The sequence below is a fragment of the Arachis ipaensis genome, chromosome B10 (genome assembly GCF_059453495.1).
Source record: "Arachis ipaensis isolate K30076 ecotype BB chromosome B10, ASM5945349v1, whole genome shotgun sequence".
Classification (NCBI taxonomy): domain Eukaryota; kingdom Viridiplantae; phylum Streptophyta; class Magnoliopsida; order Fabales; family Fabaceae; genus Arachis; species Arachis ipaensis.
The window spans coordinates 26,421,936-26,444,544 of NC_142435.1; the positions used below are offsets into that span (position 1 = coordinate 26,421,936).

The 22,609-nt window shown below is 36.2% G+C and overlaps 2 pseudogenes; one reads left to right on the forward strand and one right to left on the reverse strand.

The window, feature by feature from the left end:
* The first annotated feature begins 6,503 nt into the window (after positions 1–6,503).
* On the forward strand, positions 6,504–8,794 carry LOC110268389 (protein PHOX1-like; annotated as a pseudogene).
* A 10,614-nt stretch (positions 8,795–19,408) lies between these two features.
* LOC107620370 (inactive protein kinase SELMODRAFT_444075-like) lies at positions 19,409–22,063 on the reverse strand (annotated as a pseudogene).
* Positions 22,064–22,609: the final 546 nt, after the last annotated feature.

Here is a 22,609-nt window from a genome sequence, read left to right on the forward strand (position 1 = left end):
GCTCAGCTTTTGAGGAGGAAAGTACTTGGCTAAGAAAGCCGTGACCAGCTTATCCCAAGAGTTCAGGCTGTCTTTGGGTTGAGAATCCAACCATAATCTAGCTCTGTCTCTTACAGGAAAAGGGAAAAGCATGAGCCTGTAGACTTCAGGATCTACTCCATTAGTCTTAACAGTATCACATATCTGCAAGAATTCAGTCAAGAACTAAAAAGGATCTTCAGATGGAAGTCCATGAAACTTGCAGTTCTGCTGCATCAGAGAAACTAATTGAGGTTTCAGCTCAAAGTTGTTTGCTCCAATGGCAGGAATGGAGATGCTTCTTCCATGTAAATTGGAATTAGGTGCAGTAAAGTCACCAAGCATCTTCCTTACATTATTATTATTTTCGGCTGCCATCTCCTTTTCCTGTTCGAAAATTTCTGAAAGGTTTTCTCTGGATTGCTGTATTTTAGCTTCTCTTAATTTTCTCTTCAGAGTCCTTTCAGGTTCTGGATCTGCTTCCACAAGAATGCTCTTATCCTTGCTCCTGCTCATATGACAAAGAAGAAGGCACAGAAAAATAATAATAATAATAATGGAGATCCTTTATACCACAGTATAGGGATCCCTGTGTGAGTGGAAGAAGAGGGGGAGACAAAGAATGTAATATAATGGAAGAAACACAACTGTGAGGATGGAAGGAGGTGAAATGAGATGTTAGGATATGAATGAATAAATAGAATGAGATGGGGGAGAAGGAGGGAATTTTTGAAAATTTTTTTGAAAAAGAGTTAGTGATTTTTGAAAAATGGTTTTTGAAAAATGTTAGAAATTTTCGAAAAATTTTTAAAATTTAAAAATAAAAATAATTAGTTAATAAAAAAGAAATTTTTGAAAAAGAGGGAAGATATTTTCGAAAATTAGAGAGAGAGAGAGTTAGTTAGGTAGTTTTGAAAAAGTTAAGAAACAACCAAAAAGTTAGTTAGTTAGTTGAAACAAATTTGAAAAGATAAGAAGTTAGGAAGTTAGAAAAGATATTTTGGAAAGATATTTTTGAAAAAGATAAGATAAGAAGATATTTTTGAAAAGATATGATTGAAATTAGTTTTGAAAAAGATTTGATTTTTAAAATCACAATTAATGACTTGATTCATAAGAAATCACAAGATATGATTCTAGAACTTAAAGTTTGAATTTTTTCTTAACAAGCAAGTAACAAACTTCAAATTTTTGAATCAAAACATTAATTGATTATGTTATTTTCGAAAATTTGATATAAAAATAAGAAAAAGATTTTTGAAAAATATTTGAATTTTGAAAAAAATTCTGAAAAAGATAAGATTTTCAAATTGAAAATTTGATTTGACTCATTGGCAACAACTTGATTTTTAAAATTTTTTTGAAAAAGTCAACTCAAATTTTCGAATTTGATGAGAGAAAAAGGGAAAGATATTTTTTTGAGTTTTGAAATTTTTATGAAAAACATGAAAATTATGCAATGCATGAAATTTTTAGATCAAAACAATGAATGCATGCATGAATGATATGAATGTCAAGATGAACACCAAGAACACTATGAATGTCAAGATGAACATCAAGAACATAATTTTGAAAAATTTTTAATGCAAAGAAAACATGCAAGACACCAAACTTAGAATTCTTTAATGCTTAGGCACTAAGAATTCAAGAATGCATATGATAAACATGAAAAGACACAAAACAAAAAATCATCAAGATCAAACAAGAAGACTTACCAAGAACAACTTGAAGATCATGAAGAACACTATGAATGCATGAAATTTTCGAAAAATGCAAGATGCATATGCAAGTGACACCAAACTTATAATGTGACTCAAGACTCAAACAAGAAACAGAAAAATATTTTTGATTTTTATGATTTTCTGATTTTTTTGGTAATTTTTTTTTGAAAATTAATAGAAAAAGGAAAAATAAGGATTCCAAAATTTTTAATATGAATTCCAGGAATCTTGCCATGTTAGTCTAAAGCTTCAGTCCAGGAATTAGACATGGCTCACTAGCCAGCCAAGCTTTCAATGAAAGCTCCAGTCCAAAACACTAGACATGGCCAATGGCCAGCCAAGCTTCAGCAGGTGATTCAGACATGACACGCCTGACATACCCTACAGTCGTGTAAGAGCTGATGGTTGGAAGCCTCAGTCCAAAAGAATTTAGACATGGCTTTACAGCCAGCCAGGCTTCACATGCTTCATGAAACACTAGAATTCATTCTTAAAAATCTTGAATAAAATTTTTGAAAACATTTTTATTTTTTATTTTTATTTTTTTTTTCGAAAACAGATGAGAAAATTTTAGAAATATTTTTGAAAAATTTTTGAAAATAAAATAAAAAGAAAATTACCTAATCTGAGCAACAAGATGAGCCGTCAGTTGTCCAAACTCAAACAATCCCCGGCAACGGCGCCAAAAACTTGGTGCACGAAATTGTGATCTCCAGGCTCGAACAATCCCTGGTAATGGCTCCAAAGCTTGGTGCTTTGATCTTAATTCATAATTGTCACAACTTCGATACAACTAACCAGCAAGTGCACTGGGTCGTCCAAGTAATACCTTACGTGAGTAAGGGTCGAATCCCACGGAGATTGTTGGTATGAAGCAAGCTATGGTCACCTTGTAAATCTCAGTCAGGCAGATATAAATTGATAATGGTGTTTTCGAATATTATATAAGAAAATATGGATAGAGATACTTAGGTAAATCATTGGTAGGAATTTCAGATAAGCGAATGGAGATGCTTTTCGTTCCTCTGAACCTCTGCTTTCCTGCTATCTTCTTCCAATCAGTCTTACTCCTTTCCATGGCTGGCTTTATGCAAGGGCATCACCGTTGTCAGTGGCTACATCCCCTCCTCTCAGTGAATAATATGCTCACGCACCCTGTCACGGCACGGCTATTCATCTGTCGGTTCCCGATCATGCTGGAATAGGATTCACCCTCCTTTTGCGTCTGTCACTAACGCCCAGCACTCGCGAGTTTGAAGCTCGTCACAGTCATTCAATCATTGAATCCTACTCAGAATACCACAGACAAGGTTTAGACCTTCCGGATTCTCTTGAATGCCGCCATCATTCTAGCTTACGCCACGAAGATTCTGGTTAGGAGATCTAAGAGATACTCATTCTAGCTTAATTCATGTAGAACAGAAGTGTTTGTCAGGCACGCGTTCATAAGGGAGAAGGATGATGAGCGTCACACATAATCATCACCTTCATCACGTTCTTGGGTGCGAATGGATATCTTAGAAGCGAAATAAGAAGAATTGAATAGAAAACAGTAGTACTTGCATTAATCTTTGAGGAACAGCAGAGCTCCACACCTTAATCTATGGAGTGTAGAAACTCTACCGTTGAAAATACATAAGTGAAGGTCCAGGCATGGCCGAGATGGCCAGCCCCCTATTGTGATCTAAGATAGCATACAACTGATCAAAGATGGTCAAAAAGACTAGTAAAAGGTCCTATTTATAATAAACTAGTCACTAGGGTTTACATGAGTAAGTAATTGATGCATAAATCCACTTCCGGGGCCCACTTGGTGTGTGTTTGGGCTGAGCTTAAGTGTTCCACGTGCAGAGGCCATTTGTGGAGTTGAACGCCAGTTTCTGTGCCAATTTGGGCGTTCAACTCTGGTTTTGGATCCTTTTCTGGCGCTGGACGCCAGATTTGGGCAGAAGGCTGGCGTTGAACGCCAGTTTACATCATCAATTCTTGGCCAAAGTATGGACTATTATATATTGCTGGAAAGCCCTGGATGTCTACTTTCCAACGCAATTGGAAGCGCACCATTTCAAGTTCTGTAGCTCCAGAAAATCCACTTTGAGTGCAGGGAGGTCAGAATCCAACAGCATCAGCAGTCCTTTTTCAACCTCTGAATCTGATTTCTGCTCAAGTCCCTCAATTTCAGCCAGAAAATACCTGAAATCACAGAAAAACACACAAACTCATAGTAAAGTCCAGAAATGTGAATTTAACATAAAAACTAATGAAAACATCCCTAAAAGTGACTAGATCCTACTAAAAACATACTAAAAACAATGCCAAAAAGCGTATAAATTATCCGCTCATCAATGGACAACTGTGTGTGTTGGATGTCGTCAAATGTGAAGTTGAAAGATTGCGTTCATTGACAATACTAGTAAGTAAAAATTATTTTATTAAGAATATGTTCATTATGAATAATTTGACTATGATTTCATGATTATTTTTATTTCAATTGACGTTTGAAATCCCCAGAGATATGCTGGTCAATGAAGAAGAAGCAATGGTAGCTATATACTTATATAATGCTAATGCCTCTCTCGAGTAAGTATCTTGTTAATATACATATAGATAAAAGTTGTTAAATATTTTATTTCACGTGGTAAGATTATTTATTTATTTATCTATTTATTTTTACAACAGCGAGAAAATACTTGTATACGAAGGTGTGGATGGTTGTAGAAGATCATTCGATGCACTTAAGCCTATGCGACAGATAGATGCTAATGTAACATTCCAAATTTTTTTCGTTAAATTTTTTATTTTTCAAACCTCTGAGACTAACTTTATTTGTTACCTTTAAACTTGCTAGATATTAACAATGGTTGCATGCAAAATGACTCATGATGAAAAAAACCGTTCCGGAGGTCCAAAGATATGGTTTCTTCCACCTAGGGTCTCCGTAAGTCATATGAATTCAAGGTCTACTATATGCTTTAATAAAACAACCAAAGTGAATCACAATTTTCATTGACTGTAAAACTTGATAGGAACAAGCACTTTCCTTTTTCTACCCACCATCAGAGGTGGTAATGAACCATTCAACATACTTATCTGATGTTAGCAGCTTATCAAAGGTAGCTAATGTATTTGTTTTAACTTTGAAACCTACCCATCTACTTTCATTTGCCGTTATATGTTTTTATAATATTGGGTTTTTGTGATTTTTAGATTTATGTACCAATTAAGGACATCTTTAAACACTGGTACTTATTATGTGTTGACGTGAAGAAGAGGAAGTTGATATGTATAGATCCGATGCAACAACGACCAAGGAAAACCATAAGGGAGCGACAGATTCGACAACTAGTGAGTTATTCATGCTTCTCAATTGAATTTGTTGCCAGTAACTCATTTAATTTTCAGCAACAATTACTTATAGTTATAATTGCTGTCAATGTAGGCAAATTTCATTGACTGGATGATCCATGAACATTTGGCCGATGAGAGATTAGTGGGTAAGTTAGAGTTGGATGAAGTTGCATATCAACTCGGTGAATTTCAGATCTATTATCCACAGAATCTTCCACAACAAGATAACTCGTAAGCCAAGTTACTATATGAATTTAAGCAAATTCAAATAAGTTTCTAGGAAAGATGAAACAAATACTTTAATTCGTATGCCTCAGGTTTGATTCTGGGATGTGGGTTGCTAGATGGCAGTTATATGCTGAGACCAGAAATTCATTTATCATACCAGTGAGTATAACATTATAATTGCTGATATTGTATCCTTATTGAATAGAATGTTCACTAATTTATTAATTTCACAACATGCAGCCAGTGGACGAATCTACTCGCATGCGATTGGCCTTAGACTTAGTGCTGAGTAATTACAATAAGGTCAAAGAAAACACCATCGAAGCCACAAAGAAATTGGTCACCAAAATTAACTGAAATGCAGCCATTTTTTATGTTAATGATCTGAGTCTTATTTATTTTTCAAAGTTTAAGATTTTTTGAATTATTTACATTGACAGGGTTAGGTATTTTATTTTAGTAAGACTTTATACTATAACCGTTTCTAATTATTTGTTTCTAATTCTGCCATTTTTATCGATAGTATTGTGTTGTTTCCATTTATTTTACTAAAATTGTAAACTAAAATAGAAGAGACGTTGTAACCTCAAAATTGAATGAGTAGGTACACTACACTACACAATAATTACAATTTTACAGAAATTATATAGCAAAGGTGTTAGAGAACTCCGCATGTTCACCCGAAAACTCTGCTCCCTTTGTAATTTAACTGATAGCGGTTGTTGTTCTGAATAGTTTGGGTGGTAGAAACCCCCCAAAAATTAAATCTACGAGAATCAAAAGATACTCTCACATACATACCCGCCAAACCAAAAACCCCGATAGCCCCAAACCCGCGAAAAATAAAGCACTCACCCAATTTTGTGACCCTATTTTCAGCCTTTCCTGCAAATTGGCAACGACGTCTGCTCCCCCGAGGGTCATCACTGTTCATAGTGACCCTCTTCTCGGACTGATCTTTAGGTTAGTGGGTTTCTTATTCTCTTCCTTGAATTGCTGTCGTATTTCACTTTTTCCCCCTTTTTTTCAGATGACAAGTCAAGCGGAGAATTACATTAGATGTTAGTTTCTTCTCCCTTTAGAAAGTCTTGGAAAGTATAAGAGAAAATTGTTCATCTCAACTCATACTACATAAAATTTTGCCCCTTTCCAGAGGATAGGGTTTACGAAAAGTTTGGTCTATTCATCATGCCATGTCTTCCAGCAGAGGCTGAGAAACTGGAAATTGATCTTCATGTTGCTCATCGTAGATCTGTTATATCAACATTTGTTCCATTTGGAGTTGTAGAATTCGACAATGATGAGGTAAATTGGATTTTATTTTGTGTTAAGCAGAAAAAAAAAGAATTTTAAGAGTATGATTGGACTCGTCCTCTTGCAGATTAAGATGGCTGAACATTTTTAAGAGATGTTCCTTAAAATTATTCTTGACCGATCCGAATTTGTGTCCGATCGTGTAACCCTAGTTAAAGGTGCTGAATCTCACAATGATTCTTCAACTAGGTCTTGTACTTTGATTAGTATCTTCTTGTTCATCCCAATTCTTGTGTTCAGTTTTGAAACTTGTCGTAGTCCATCAATTTAGTATCACAATTTGACATTATCATGCTTGTGACAGGCAGTTCAAGAGGTTGTCTGCTATGGAATTATCAGATTTTGGTTGATTTCTTATTATGAGTTGTGGAGTCATGCTTCTGCAGCAGGCAGGTCTTCTGATTCTCTACTCCTATAATCGTATGTTATATCATTATTTTTTTGTGTTGATAAGGTATAATGCCATATAATGAATTTGTTTTATTCATCCTAAATATCATGCCGCCTCATATATCAGGTTAGCATATCATATGATTCCGTGGTCAAGGAACAATTAAATACTAATGTGGTATTCAATGTTTTAGAGGTGATCATTTTCGTAATATATAAGGCTCAGTTATAGGGAATAAGTAGTTCCCTATATGTCGATCCTTATTGTCAATTTTCAATCAAGAGTAATGTTAATGTGAGAAAGATATTGGCGTTACAATGGAAGGGAAATAATTCAACTCAGACATCAGTATAGATGAGATTGAGATTGCTTTGGCTACAATCACAGAGCCTCCAGTTGCCCAGTTGCGAAAAGTGGTGAAGGAGAATCTAAAGAAGAAGAAAGGTCATCACCAGAAAAGTGACGAGAAGATGGAAGAGAATAAGGAGGTTGTGCACAAGGAGGTGGTGCAGACGGATCATGTGCAGGAGAATGTGAAGAGTCATGTTAAGGATGAGGATAAGGAAGTGGTCAAGAACCCAACTGAGAAACACAATTTGGAAGCAAGACCTGTTAAGCGGCGAGAAACTGCGATTACAAGGACAGTGAAGTTCATATTTGGAGAGGATATACGATGGGCGCAGCTGCCGGTGAATTGTAGTTTGACGATGATAAGGGATACAATAAAGGATCGGTTTCCACAATTGAAGAGTGTTCTTGTGAAGTATAAGGATTGAGAAGGTGATTTTGTTACAATAACCAATGTTGCTGATTTAAGGCTAGCTGAAAGTTCCGGTAATGTGCTGGGATCAATTCGACTTTATATTCCTGTGAAGTGGATCCTTCACAGGAACCATCTTATGATGATAAAACCATGGGACGTGGGGTGCCAACTTATGTTAGCAAATCAGGTGAGGATATAGAGAATGTAGCTAGGCAAAGAGCCAAACCGGTAGCAAACCGGGTGATTACTGTGGAGGACTGGCTTGTCCAGTTTGCAAGGCTGTTCAAGAACCCTGTTGGATTTGACTCTGATGCATATCTATATATTCACGAGGTTGGAATGAAGCTATATTCCGAAGCAATGGAGGATACTGCATTGGATGATGATGCTCAAGAACTGTTTGAAATTGCAGCTGATAAATTTCAAGAAATGGCAGCTTCGGCATTGTTTAATTGGGGGAATGTTCACATGTCTAGGGCGAGGAAGCGTGTATCCTCTACAGAGGATGGATCAAGAGAGTCTTTGGAGAGTATCAAGTCTGCATATGACTGGGCTCAAACTGAGTACACAAGAGCAGAAACGAGATACGAAGAGGCCGTGAGAATCAAACCCGACTTCTATGAACGACTTCTTACACTTGGGTATCAGCAGTTTGAGCAAGCAAAGCTTCATTGGTGTTATTCGGTGGCAACCAATAAGGACCCGGACATTGGTGCTTCTGAAGAGGTTTTGCAGTACTATAACAAGGCAGAAGATAGCATGGAGAATGGCATGTTGATGTGGGAAGGGATTGAGAAGCAGCGTTTGAATGGATTATCCAAATTCGACAACTATAAAGAACAGTTAGAGAAAATGGATTTGCATAATCTTTTCCGGTATGTTTCTCCGGAGGAAGCCGAAGAGCAGGCTTCAAAGATGAGGTTATAGGTATATCTTTTATGGGGAACGTTGTTGTATGAGCGCTCTGTTGTGGAATATAAGCTAGGCCTAACCAATCATTCAAAAATCTGAATCATCTTCAAGCTGCCATTCCAGTTTTAGGGGCCACAACAGAAGACCCAGCTGATATGGAACCCATCCCGGACTCTTCGTTACTTGTAGACGCACAAACCGGGATATTGGGACCAAGGCTTGATGTTTTCACTTGATCAATAAAAGCCGACTTAGCTGCTGAGGTTGGTGCTGTTCCACCACCAATGTTCCTATCTTTTTCCATCTTATGCTGATTTTTCACACTGTCATGTCTTTTGCGCTGATCACAAAGCAAACACCACAGTCCATTACAAATGCGTGAGAGTAACATAGTTTATAAATCCATAACACAATATGACGGATCAGCATACAACAAATGTCTAGACATAGTTATAGTATGAGATACCTTAGGGAGGATGCTGCTGATATTTGTTTCTGTATCATCGTCTACTGGCTCCTTTGGGATTCTACCAGGAGCATTAGGACAACTTTTGTTGTAGTGCCCTGTCACACCGCAGTTTGAACACTTTCTCTGTTGCTTGAATTTTGAGTTTTTCTTGGGAGCTCCCTTACTCTTCACCACCAATGGGTCACCAACGCAGTCATCGTCTAAGTTAGTGTTATGTGGATTTTCACCTCACTTTTGGAGTTTTGTAATTGTGTCGACAACACTATTCATTGCTTCGACAAAATCACTTGAATTCTTACAGGCCAAATCCATCAACCTAGAACACTCAGCACCCAACACACCCAAACGACACTTTAGTACCTTATCAGAATCACTTGGATCATCGACGTTTGACTTCATGAAGTCACTCTTGGCATTCTTCGTCCAACGCTTGCACACTAAGCTTTCTGGAATAACTTCAACATGTTGGTGCTTTAGGCAGGCGAATATATGCATGCAGGGAATTCCTCTATTTTCGAACCACAGACACTCGCAACGGAGAATCCCCCGAACTCTGTCAAACTCAACCACATGATGAATCTCTGGCACTCCAAAAATGTTACACTTGAAGTATAGTTTTCCACCATCCTGAATTACCAACTCTGTATTCATTGCACAAGTACCCTCAATTTCCTTCCTGACCTCCCAGAACATGTTACGAGTGAAAGTCTTTGCAGCAAAATCTTCAAGTGTCGGCAAAGAAGTCACAAGTACTGGAGCGGTATATTTACTATTGAACTCTGCGACTCTTTCATTGTTCCTGTAATGGCTAACCACGGTCTCCATGTTATTGATGAATTCAAGAAGGGTATCTTTCTTTCTCACATATGCTTTTATTAGAGAGTTAATCCCTTCACACTGGGATGTTGTCCTGATTTGCCCAAAAAATTGGTCCTTCAAATATGCAAGAGCCCATAGATTCCTCATCTCATAGGTTTGGACGACCCAAGAGTTGCTTGATAAGTTATACCTGGCCACCATATCTTCCCACCTGACCTCAAACTCTTCAACACTCACATTGGCATAAATCAATTGCTTGAAGTCCATTAGAAATCCACTATTCTTAACCTTCTCGCATGCATTCCTATGTAAGTGCCATGCACATAGTCGATGTGTTACAGAAGGAAAGACCTGTTTAATTGCTTCTCTCATTGAAAGATCTCCGTCGGTGACAACTGCCGTAGGGTGTTTACTCCCCATTGCTTCCAAAAAAGTTTCCAAGAGCCACTTGTATGAACCAATATCCTCATTAACAAGAAGACCACAACCGAATACGACGGTCTGCCCATGATGATTACTACCAGAAAATATAACAAGTGGTTTATTGTAGACATTCCTATTGTAAGTCGAATCAAATGTCAATACATCCCCAAAGCACTCATAATCAATGCTGTTAGTCCCATCAGCCCAGAACAAATTTTCCAATCGATTCTCATTACTTAATGTGTACTTGCCAAAGAAATAAGAATCGTTCCCAACTTTACCTCTCAGATAGCTTATTGCAGCATTTGCATCACCACCCTTCACCTTTTCCTTCCTATATTGAGTAATGAGGTTGTACATGTCTTTTTGGTTGAATGGCAAGTTTGCATATCCACCTTTTTGAGCAGCCAAGTATCCCAAGATGTGACAGGTCCTGATACCTATGTCGTGCAAATTATTTGCCTGAGCTTTATCCGAGACACTGAATGTGCGATACTCAGGCATCATGCTAACGTCGAGTGGAGCAACTAATTCATGAGAGTACTTTTCGTAGAACGAAACAACCTTCCATTGCTAAATTTTTGTATCTAGTCTTGCACGAATTCTAGCCGGGCAACAACTTCGAGTTAGGGGTCGGTGGTCCCTGATTCTTTCGTCCTTTTCAACCTCTTCCTTTCTTGAGCCCGCCCGATTGCAAACAATTTGGCGCATAATTACGGAACCATCGTTATCGCGTCTGACTTCATCCAACCTCACAGCGAAACCGTGCATCATTGCATAAGTCTTGTAGAATCGATAGACAGCTTCCTCATCTGTAAACTGAAGTTGCATGATATCTTCTTGTGACAGCTCTGCTATTCTCTTATCTTGAGGTCTATCTTCATCAGCCTCTGAATCGTCGTCTAAAAAGTCTAGATCGTCTCCTCTAAGGAACCCAACATCGGAGTCTGATCCGAAAAAATCACTATCCAACGGATCCATCTCCCAAAAACGAAGATACACCTCCAATTTATAAAAAAAACAAACACATCACGACACAATTAACATTTCACAGATATGTAGACTACAAAAATTACCACTAATTCACATAAAATACAGTAACACCTTTTAAGGAACTAAAAGTTTTTAATACAATCCATCCAATTGTATTTACTTTTATGTCCCTCATTTGGTTGACTATCTTCTTTGTATCTTAAAGATCTAAGCATAACAACATATATTTAGATTATTTTTTTTTAAAAATGAGCATCAATGATTTCATCACTTTAGAATTTCATTTGTAATGGTCTGTACGAAATAGAATGACATTCTCACCAAAATTGAGGTGGCTGCGATGGTTGGCGTGGCTGCAGTGCTGCGGGCAGCGGGGCTGGGTAAATGGGTGGGTAGAGCTTGATTTGCCTTTTTCTTTCAATTTCAGAGAGGAATGGGGCTGAGGTGCATTGAGTTTCTGCAAAATGATAAAAAAATATAACTTAACTTTTTTAATGCTTACAGAAATTATATATTCAGTCATCTTATAAAAATATTTAATTACAAAGTTGTCCTATTTTAGTTAAGATATTAACTCAAACTAAAACTAAACATCCATAATAATTAGCATTAAATCATATCCAGATTCAACATGTATAGCATTTAGTTCAGTTAGTACAAGTAACTACATTTATCCCATAATACATCACTAACCAATAATAAACTGTTATTTAGAATATCCAAAAATTATGTGCATTTATTTCATCCAAGCCTATATAAATCAGATTCAGTTCCATACTTTGTTCTTTCCTAGTATAAACAATTTGATGGAGTCCTTAATAAATCTATGTTCTACACAATTCAAATAAAAGACAACGGAGTATCAATTTAAGACGCATCCATGTCCCAGGTTCCCCTCACCTTTTTTTATTTTTAAATATCATTTCTTTTCTCAGTAAAAGCATAAGTAAAACTACATTAAATACAATAAATCAGAGGAATGAAAGAGTCAAAATAATGTCATAGTCCGTACTCCATATAATATCCTCACTGCCTGAATATAGTATGCTGTCTAGTTGAAAATGTGTACTACAATATCGGTGCCCAATATTCAGAAGAGTTCATATAGTTACAGTTTTCAGGATCTCATCCTCTAACATGCAAGATGATTATTAGGTATACATAACATCAGCTAGTAACAAGAAGAGTGTGGCATTCTTATGTCTAATACATTTCAAACTCTTACCGAATCTTACCCTTTGCAATTCTGGAAAAGTTTACTCTATATCAAGTAACGAATTCATATATACTGGATTAAACTGCAAAAATTAAAGAAAAAAAAACCACGTGCAAAAGCACCATTCCTAGAGGATGTAATTTATACAGTCTAACATAATAAATGCATCCATGACCAATTACACGACTTAATCTCGTGACCTTAAGGTCATACAAAGATAACTCAACCATTGCTCCAAGACATCTCTTTTATCAAAATGCAAATAGTTGAAGATAAATTTCAAACCAGCATAACAGCACCTTTTCTGTTTGTTGTACAGTATTGTAAGACCTCGTGTAATGCCACTGGTTTGATATCTAACACTACCCTCCAACCAGGTTACAAGAGTAGGATCAACAGATGCAAGAAATGCGGTGGGGTCATGAAGGTAAACCCCTGCACAGAAAAAAACACATACATTAGAAAAAAAAAGCAAAAAAAAAATAGGTTAAAGTCAGTATAAAATGCAGAGGCAGCAGCTGAAAAACCAAGGATTTTCCCATTTCAGAAACAGAAACGTCTACCCAAAACATGTTATAGTTGTGAGCTTAAGTAAAAGATAACTATAACAACAAGAAAAGATTATAATTACTATAAGTGGATTATATTAATTTCACAGATTTGAAGTCAAATTCCATCTACTTGCGCAGGGACCCAATTCAACAAAGCAACCATTGCTTACCAACTTTTTGTTTTTCTATACAGCAACTCGCTGACAAATGCTTTCCATAATCCCACATAATCATCTTTTAATATTTGGTACACAACACTTACTCTTTCTGTCCCTAATTAATTGCAAGAAGATAAAATAAAAAAACAAAAGAAAACACCAACAACAACACGACATCAGCAACTATAACATGAAAAGTTCGGAAAAATAACACAACAACATCGAAGGTGTGTCTGATCAAAATTAAATCTACTCTTATGCCAATTACATACTTCAATTCCAATTAACTCAGTCCAGAACAAAATTAAAGGACATCAAGCAAACAATGAACAGCACAAAACTCAGGCTAGAATAAACCAATATAAATACTACAAAATGATTCCAAGTCACAGCAAACAGAATTCAAATTCCATCTAACGAAGATCATGAACAAAGTTAAGTAGTTAACCACAATACATGATTCCTATTCCCCAGTCACAGAAAATAAGACATGCAGAACTAAAAATCATGAACAACTTAGGTTAAGGATCTTAATGATAAAAAGTTTATTATTGAATAATATGTATTTCTTGATTCAAAATTGGTGTCTTAGGCATCAACAAGTTAACGACTGTGACTAGGACAAGTATAAAAGGATACTATAGGAGTATAGTAGATATAGTAGAAAAATTGATCTGATTAAAAACTATGATGAGTTAAATATCTCTTTAATAGAAGTTCCAATGATATACTGTGATAACTTCAGTGCAGTATTATTAGCTGTCAATCCTATTTTACATTATAAGTCTAAATATTTTAAGACATACTTGTATTTTTTTAGAAATCATGTAAATAACAAAGAAATCGGAATACACCAAATCTCAAAAACTGTGCAAGTGGATGATATTTTCACAAAGGTTATACACTCATAAAACTTTCTACACTTCAGAGACAAACTTAACATTAGTGATCAAGGTCAAATCAGCACAGCAACAGCAGTTTTCTAGAAAGCATAATTTAGAGATGATGAAGATCAAAGAAAAAAGAAACAGCTTAAAAAATAAGAAAATTAGAGATAATGATAGGAGTTACGGTATGTATATATCTTAGTAAGGACTTTCTTAATTATAGTTAGTAATGGGTCAGCACAAATTAGTTATAATTAGCTTAGCTATAGCTAGAGGTTAGTAAGAAGGAGTACATGCTAACAACTTTTGTTAGTTAGTTTATAATAGTAATTTCCTTTCTCATTATAATTCACTTGGCTTTCACCTCATGTCATAACAGAATCATCTCATTTGGATTGATTCAATGTATCTCTCAACCAATTCCTCTTCTTCCTTCTCTACCCTCTAAGGCTTGGGGTTTTTTATTTCAAACAAAATGATTCTAAGTCACAGCAAACAAAATTCAAAATACAGCTAACAAAAATTATGAGCAAGATTAAGTAATTAACCAAAACAAATTATTCCTATTTCCTAGTCACAGAAGATAAGATATTCAGAACCAAAAATCAAGCACAACTTTAAAATTTCAGAATTAGTAACCACAAGCATCAACAGCGCAAAACTCAGGCTAGAATACACACATAAATGAATACTACACAAATACAAGTTTCTTCAAATCCTCTACCAACTCTTTAGGGTTCAGTTATAGCAAAATACAACACAAAATATCTGTCTAATCTTAATACTTATAAAATTAAGCATACTACAGAACAAGAGCAGTTGGATAAAAGGGCCACCATCAACACCGAAACAATCACAAGCATACAGAACATGTGAATATTATTATACCAAACATAATAATAAAATAGCTCTTCTAATGCATCTCCAAAAATATCCCAAATAAAGAAAAATACATAATCTGATCCACCTGGTTCAGAAAGCTACATACATTAGAAAAATTAAGAATCAACTAAGAGAAAAATAAAAAGAAAGAATGGTTGATTCGATTCAATTGACTGAGATGAAGAATCAAACAGGGCTGAGAAGCTGAGAGTTTAAATGTTAAACCTCAATATTCAAGTAACATGACTCCATTATTGTTATTATTACACCCTTCTGATGTCACAAATTCAATACATATTATGGTCCGTTGACACTAGTGTATTCACAACTTGGCCACATCATTCTGATTCATACCTTAAGTAGAAGAAAAAGTCCCAATAAGCTTTCATTATAATTTTTTACAAAGAGTTGGGGCTTTGGTTCGGAGTTCATGCCATTGATAATTACGAGAGGCATGAAGCCGTGAATCAGTAACATAGGCAGTGCAAATTTTAACAAAGTTCACCACAATGAGTAACAACAAGAAAAAGCACTGAAGGAACACTCAGTAATATAGGCAGTTCAAATTTTAACAAACCTCATCATGATGATTAACAACAACAAAAAGAACTGAAAGAACAGTGAATCAGTAACATGGGCAGTGCAAATGTAAATTTTAAAAGTTATCAACTTAAAATTTATCATCAAATACAATCAGTGAGCAAAGCCAAGTATTCAAGTACTGACTGAGCATTCTGTTCTGATTCTGTGACTGAGAAGCAATAAATTCAGCAAGAAGTGCAAGTTACAGCAATAAATTTAACAAATCCTAGTAAAGTACCGATTTACAGCAAAAAGGCGAATTTATTGATTACCAATTCAGCAACATGCGGGAACACAGGGAGAAACATATGCAAATTAACCATGCACAGCCAGCTGTTTAATGCCTTTTTAATCAGAATAAACAACCAAAACTAGTGCATGGATGATATGCACATAAAATCAGATGAAAAAACCTGTTTACAGAGGTCTTCAAGGAACTCAGACTATGAACTGGGTTTCATGTCATTGAATTTAACAATGAATGAATGCTTGATGAGCTCAATTATCATTTCGCATACATATTACCATAGTTCTCACTCACTAATAATGTACCTCCTAATTGCCCATAAAACCCTTATCATAGTCATATCATATTTCATTAAAAAATCAAAACGCATACATAAAATATTTATTAGTGTTTAACCAATGCAACCCATTAAGTCCTAACAAAATTAGAATTTAAATCAAAGGGATGCACTAATCATGGACTTCAACACCACATCTAACTTTCATAGTAAACAATCTCAAATACAATGATCACCAATATCCAGCAAATAAACAATAAATATACAGCAACAAGTTAGCAAATAAACAAGAACAAGACCTAAATAGAAAATCCAACAAATGAAGTCACAACAACCGAACAATTTGACAAATTAGTATAACAGCAGGCCAACAATTTAGCAAATCAACTTAAGAAATTCAATAACAGAAAATCACAACAAAAAAACGGTAACACAAGAACACAAGAACAATTAGCAAATTAAGAAGTTCACAATAACAGTTTAAACATTTACCAGAAGAACACTAATGCAAGTGCAATCATCATGCTAACATGTTTTCTGCAAAGATGCTATTTGTACAGCTAAAATTTCCTAATTACTATGATCCAATTATTCTAATTTCACATGCAATCAACTTAATAAGTTTCTAAAAGCTAGAAAGTATAAAACCAACCAGAAATATGGTTAAAGCAATTCATCAAACATGTTGAGTGCGGTAAAATTAAAACGAAATAAGAGAATTCAAAGCTTGATTTCATCGTGATAGAGAAGAGAACATAACTTTTGTAACTTTAATTTAGTCTACCAAAACATCCAAACCAATACCAAATAAAATAAGTACTTATTGTAATATAAATCATAGGTTGCAGAGTTTGAAGAAGACTATTGGTGTTGTGCGAGTGTATTGTCTAGTGGCGGGTTTAGGGAACTCACGGTGGGGACAAAAGAGAGCAGTTTGAAGGTTGTGTGGAGCGCGCGGGTTGGTCGTAGAGTTTGAAGCAGAGCAACGTGGCTTCCAAACGCACGCGAACTCGAACGGTGAACGGCGATTGAACGCGAATGGTGAACGCCGAGCGAACGCGTACGGCGAAGAATGCGATCGAAAACGCGAACGTGAACGGCAAACAAACAGTGACGGAAGTGGGGCTGAGCAGACAAAGACGACAGATGCCGAGGTCGAGGAAGCAACCGCGATCGGTGACAGCAAACAGGGTTTGAAGATTTGGAGCACGAGGGACGCTAGATGACGGATGGCGAACTGTGAGTGCGACGGACGGCGGCAGTATGACACTCCTTGTGGCGGTGGTGTAGGCTTATAGTGCTAGGGTTTTGTGGTTGGGTTTGGGTGATTTCTTTGACTGAAAGAAAGAAACGGAGAAAGGGAGAAAGAAACGAATGAGCTTCCCTTTTTTTGTGTAAACCGGCCTGGTTCCGGTTCGATCCGACAGGTCGGCTTTTGTGCGATTCAACGATTTTTTGCCGGTTTTTTAATTACCAGTTTTATATGCCTGCTCGGTCTGTTAGTGTTATTAGTTTGCGGTTAAACCGATCCGATCGACCGGTCCATTCCAGTTTCGAGGTTTATTGTTGAGAACAAAAACCGCTATCAATTAAGCATCAACACATTTCGCGTTCAATAGTGAGGTTGCAATTTTTCATCTTTTTATTGCAATATTTTTTCTATAGGAGCAGCATGAAAGAGGTCCTGATGGAGGACCATGCTCTACTCTCTTCATTGCAAATCTTGGTCCAAACTGCACTGAAGATGAACTGAGACAAACTTTCTCAGTGTGAGTTGTTGTGTCTATAATAAAGTTGTTCATATTGGAGCAGTGCTGGACCTACTGGTTCTTGTTATATCTTGATCTTACAATGTTCATCTTTCACTTGATTTTGAGTTTTTACTATCGAGCTTTAATGTCTTAAATCCATTTTCCAGGTATGCTGGATTCAACATGTTCAAAATCCGTTCTAGAGGAGGAATGCCGGTTACATTTGCTGATTTTGATGTGAGTCATATTTCTTGTTCAATCCCCTGTTGGTCAGTGTAGTAAATTTTGCTTGCTTACCCCTTATCAATTTACTAACCTTTATTCTTTTACAGGAAGTTGAACAAGCTACTAAGGTCATGGAGCAGCTTCAAGGCAGCATGCTGTCGTCGTCAGATCGGGGTGGCATGCACATAGAGTAACTTCTAACCTAATGGTTTCTATTAATTTTAGATACTCTAGCTAGGATTGATGTCTTATGTCCCTAAATATTTTCTTGTAGATACGCAAAGTCTAAAATGAGGAAGCATTAGAAGAAAGGGAAGCAAGCCAACCAATGAATTTATGTTGTCTGAACCCTCTCAAGATTGTCATCATCAGCCAACCAATGAATTTTGCTTCACATGATTCCTAGAAGTCAAGAATTCAAAAAAGCATAGGACATTGTCAACATCAGCCAACCAAGATTTTTTGGTTTTATCAATTGCTTCAAAATTTTAAGATTTTTAAAATGGATAAACTCTATCAGTCTCATTAACTACTACTATATATTCAGCATTTTTTGCTTTTGTTTTGTCATGTCTATACTTACCTCTTCTTTAATTATGAGATATTGAGATTAGTGCTATATTTTATAAAATATGAAGATATTGTGTCATGAGTCATGAGACTTGCATATATTAGAGTTTAGTGTACATTTTCATAAATAAAATGTTTCTGATATCATTCAAACTCAAAAAGGTGAAGTGTCATTATTAATTACCCTGTGATTTTAGTACCCTTCATAGATGTAAAAGGCTAACTCTGATTTGTCTGTGTCGCTGTCCAAGTTGGTTCAGAACTTCAGATGACAACCATCAAACCATGTTTGTTTGCTTCTCAATGCATGCATGTGCATGGACACGCACATGGAAAGTGAAAAGGGATAATTAAACCAACAATCTTTGAATTTAGAAGAAGCTACTCCATTTCATTTCATTTCAAGACCCCACAAACTCTCTCAAGTCAAAGAGGCCCTTTTAGGCACAATAGTGTGTACATGATTTTCCCTGAAGAATTTTAAAAACTTCTATATTTTTTTACCTATCCTACTTTCACCCTGCTATTATACACATGCAAAATTAGATCACTGCAGAAAGATAGATAGAAAGATGTAAAATTACAAAATAGGAGGGAAAATAAACATATTTAGCATAACAAGAAAAAAGCAATTCTCAATTTTGATCAAGTATCAACCCCTTTCTAAATGTCATCTTCACATGAAGTCCTTCTTGCTTTGTTGTCCCTATCCCAATATGCAGGCCTCTATTTGTCAAGAGATAGCTTCCCACTGAATGATTCAAGTGACTCCTCTAACAGAGGACCCTTGTAATGGTGCTGCCTCTGCAGCGGCTCCAACCAGAGTCGGCCACTCCGGTTTCTCACATCATAACTTGGAGTTGAAATGTAACTTGTGTCCATGACCATGTCGCCGTCCAGTATACGAAGAACCTTGAATAAACAAGCAGAAATAATTTTAAAAACAGTTAGGCAGGGAACATGGTCAAATTCAAAAAACATGATCTAAACATACAACATTAGCTTTTCCTATTGATTTTAACTTAAAACAGAGTTTGATCAAATTATAATAAATATGTGATTGAGAATTCTTCAAAGCAATTTTTTCCAACAAAAAATAAGTTCAAGAACTTGTTTACCTGTGACATGCGTGGTCTAGAATGAGGATCTCGCCGTATGCATAATGATGCAGCATGCAACATGCAATATACCTCATTTTCTAAGTATTGGTTCCCCAGCCTTGGATCAATCAGTTCCTCAATGGCATATTCTTCCAACAGAGGTCGTGCCTGTTAAATATCAAGACATTTACTCAAATTTTGACAAGACTTGGCATGAACAACCAGAAACATAAAAGGGGATTAATATAGGATTTCTGATTGTTAATTATAGACATAGCCATACTTTAACTCTTAGGCAATGTTTGGTTGGGGATAAAATAAAGGGTGAAATTTTTCACAGAATGGTTCGAGTAAAAATTGCAAATATAACTTACTTACTCAGTAAGACACTGCTGTCCTTTAGGCCGCGTGAGATCCACAGCTTTTCTCCCTGTAACAAGCTCCACCAATACCACCCCAAATGAATAAACATCAGCTTTCTCAGTTATTTGGCCGCTTTGAGCATATTCAGGAGCCAAATACCTACACAATAATGACATATCTTAATTGTGAGTTCATATTTCTCAGACAAGTTTTGATTATGAAAACCATTCAGGACAAACACAAATACATACCCGAATGTTCCAATTACTCGGGTTTCCACACCCGTGTCTCCATCAGGTTGCCACCTCGCCAATCCAAAATCACCAACCTTGAAATCACAATATAATGTTGTTAGAAAAATTAGGCATGTATGTAATCCAACTCAAATTCAGCATACACCAGAGTTTAGAATGTAATCTATACAAGACTCAGAAAATTCTGTCTTTTACATCCAATGGTAAGTAAATTTAAAAATGTAGATGGGTGGATATTTAAAAGTGAGGTAAAGGTGCCTTTTATAGTGTAAACTACAAACCTACAAGAACGCATTGTACAATAGGCAAGCACTACTATACCAGTGGTTCAAAATCATGAGTTATGAGAATGTTGTTAGGCCGCATGTCACGGTGGATAATGCATCCCACTCTACACTCTTCATGAAGATATCGTAACCCATGAGCAGCTCCAATGGCAATTTTTTGCCGTGCAGCCCATTCTAATGGTTTTTGCTGTCTCCCTAAAATAGTTTGAAATATTAGACTAATTTACAATCATATCAGGAAAATATATGTCTTGTTTCAATCACTGTATTCAAAATGAAAAACATCGTCACATTAATCCTACTTCACCACCTGCTTTTAGTTGGCATCAGATTAATAAAAATCAAAGTAGCAAACATAAGTCTGATATTATAGTCTAGTGCAATTGAAAAAAATTCTGTAAGAACAGAAGTTCGGATGCAAGAGAGCAAGAGAAATCACCATATAAATGTGAATCCAATGATCCATTGCATATGTACTCGTAAACTAGTAGCCTTCTCTTATCCTCTATACAGAATCCAATTAGCATAACAACATTTCGATGCTGAGCACAACTCAGGACTTCTACCTCTGAGCAAAACTCAAGGTCACCCTGAGAACTAGCCAATTTATGTTGCTTGACAGCAACGACTTGTCCATCCGGTAGAACCCCTCTGTGAATGGATCCAAATCCCCCCTCAGCCAGGAAGTTGGCCTCAGAGAATCCACCAGTGGCAAGTTCTAACTCAGCATAGCTGAACCATCTTCAAGTCAGTCACTGACTTGCCATTATCTTACACAAGAAATTAAGTAAGTATTTCATGAATCAGTTTAACATGAAGCCAACCCTTGAAACTATCTAACTAATACAATGTTAGCATTGGCTGACGGCTCTGTGAGTTATGGTTAACAGATTGGCTTAGAGCATGAGAGAGATTTGCTCTCGGTATAGGTAAGAATTTCTCTGACCACGCTCACTATCTCAGATTTTAGAACTATATCAGATTGAAGAAACAAAAAATCATGAAAATTTTCAGAACAATATCAAATCAATAACAAAATTTCCAAACAATATCAAATCAATAACAAATAAATTCAGAACTGTATCATAATTCAGGCAAATCAAATTCATGAAAAATAAGTTATCTAAAAAAAACCTCAGGAGGGCAGTTCCATAACTGTTTTGCTAGAAAAGGGGAGTTGAGGGAAGGGCGAAAGAGAGTCGGCTGCTTGAGGGTGAGAACGACGGCGAGCGTACGGCTTCTTTGACGGTGAGAACGAAGGTTGGGGACTGGGGGAGCACTAGTGAGTAAACCCCGCCTTCCTGGTGTTATCATCGTTCTGCTTCTTCGTCGCCATTGAAGCTCAAGCTCTTAACTCTGAATGGGGATGATTGATTTTGAGTCTGAGCAAGCCGTGAGACAGCTACTATCATTTGAGCCGCAAACACAATATCACCAAAACAAAAGGAGTAGTCTGGGTGCTCTACAAGTTCCCAGACGCTCACAGTTTTTTCCATTTTTTCTCCAGCAAAATTATCTTCATTGGAATTGGAAACAGCTTTCCATTGTAGAGAGTTGAGTTGATTTCTTCTTTCAATTTCAGAGAGAAATGGGATCGGGGTGAATTGAGTTTCTGCACAATGATAATAATATAATTTTACTTATTCATGTTTATAGAAATTATATGTTTATCCCTCTTGTAAAAATATTTAATTACAAAATTACCCTACTTTAGTTAAGATATTAACTCTTATTGAGTTAAATTAACTCAAACTAAAACTAAGCATCCAATTAAAACATGCCATGTCACGAGGGGTAATTTACATGTTGAAATAGAGGGGGTTGGGTAGAACTCACCTATATATATATATTCTTTTTTTT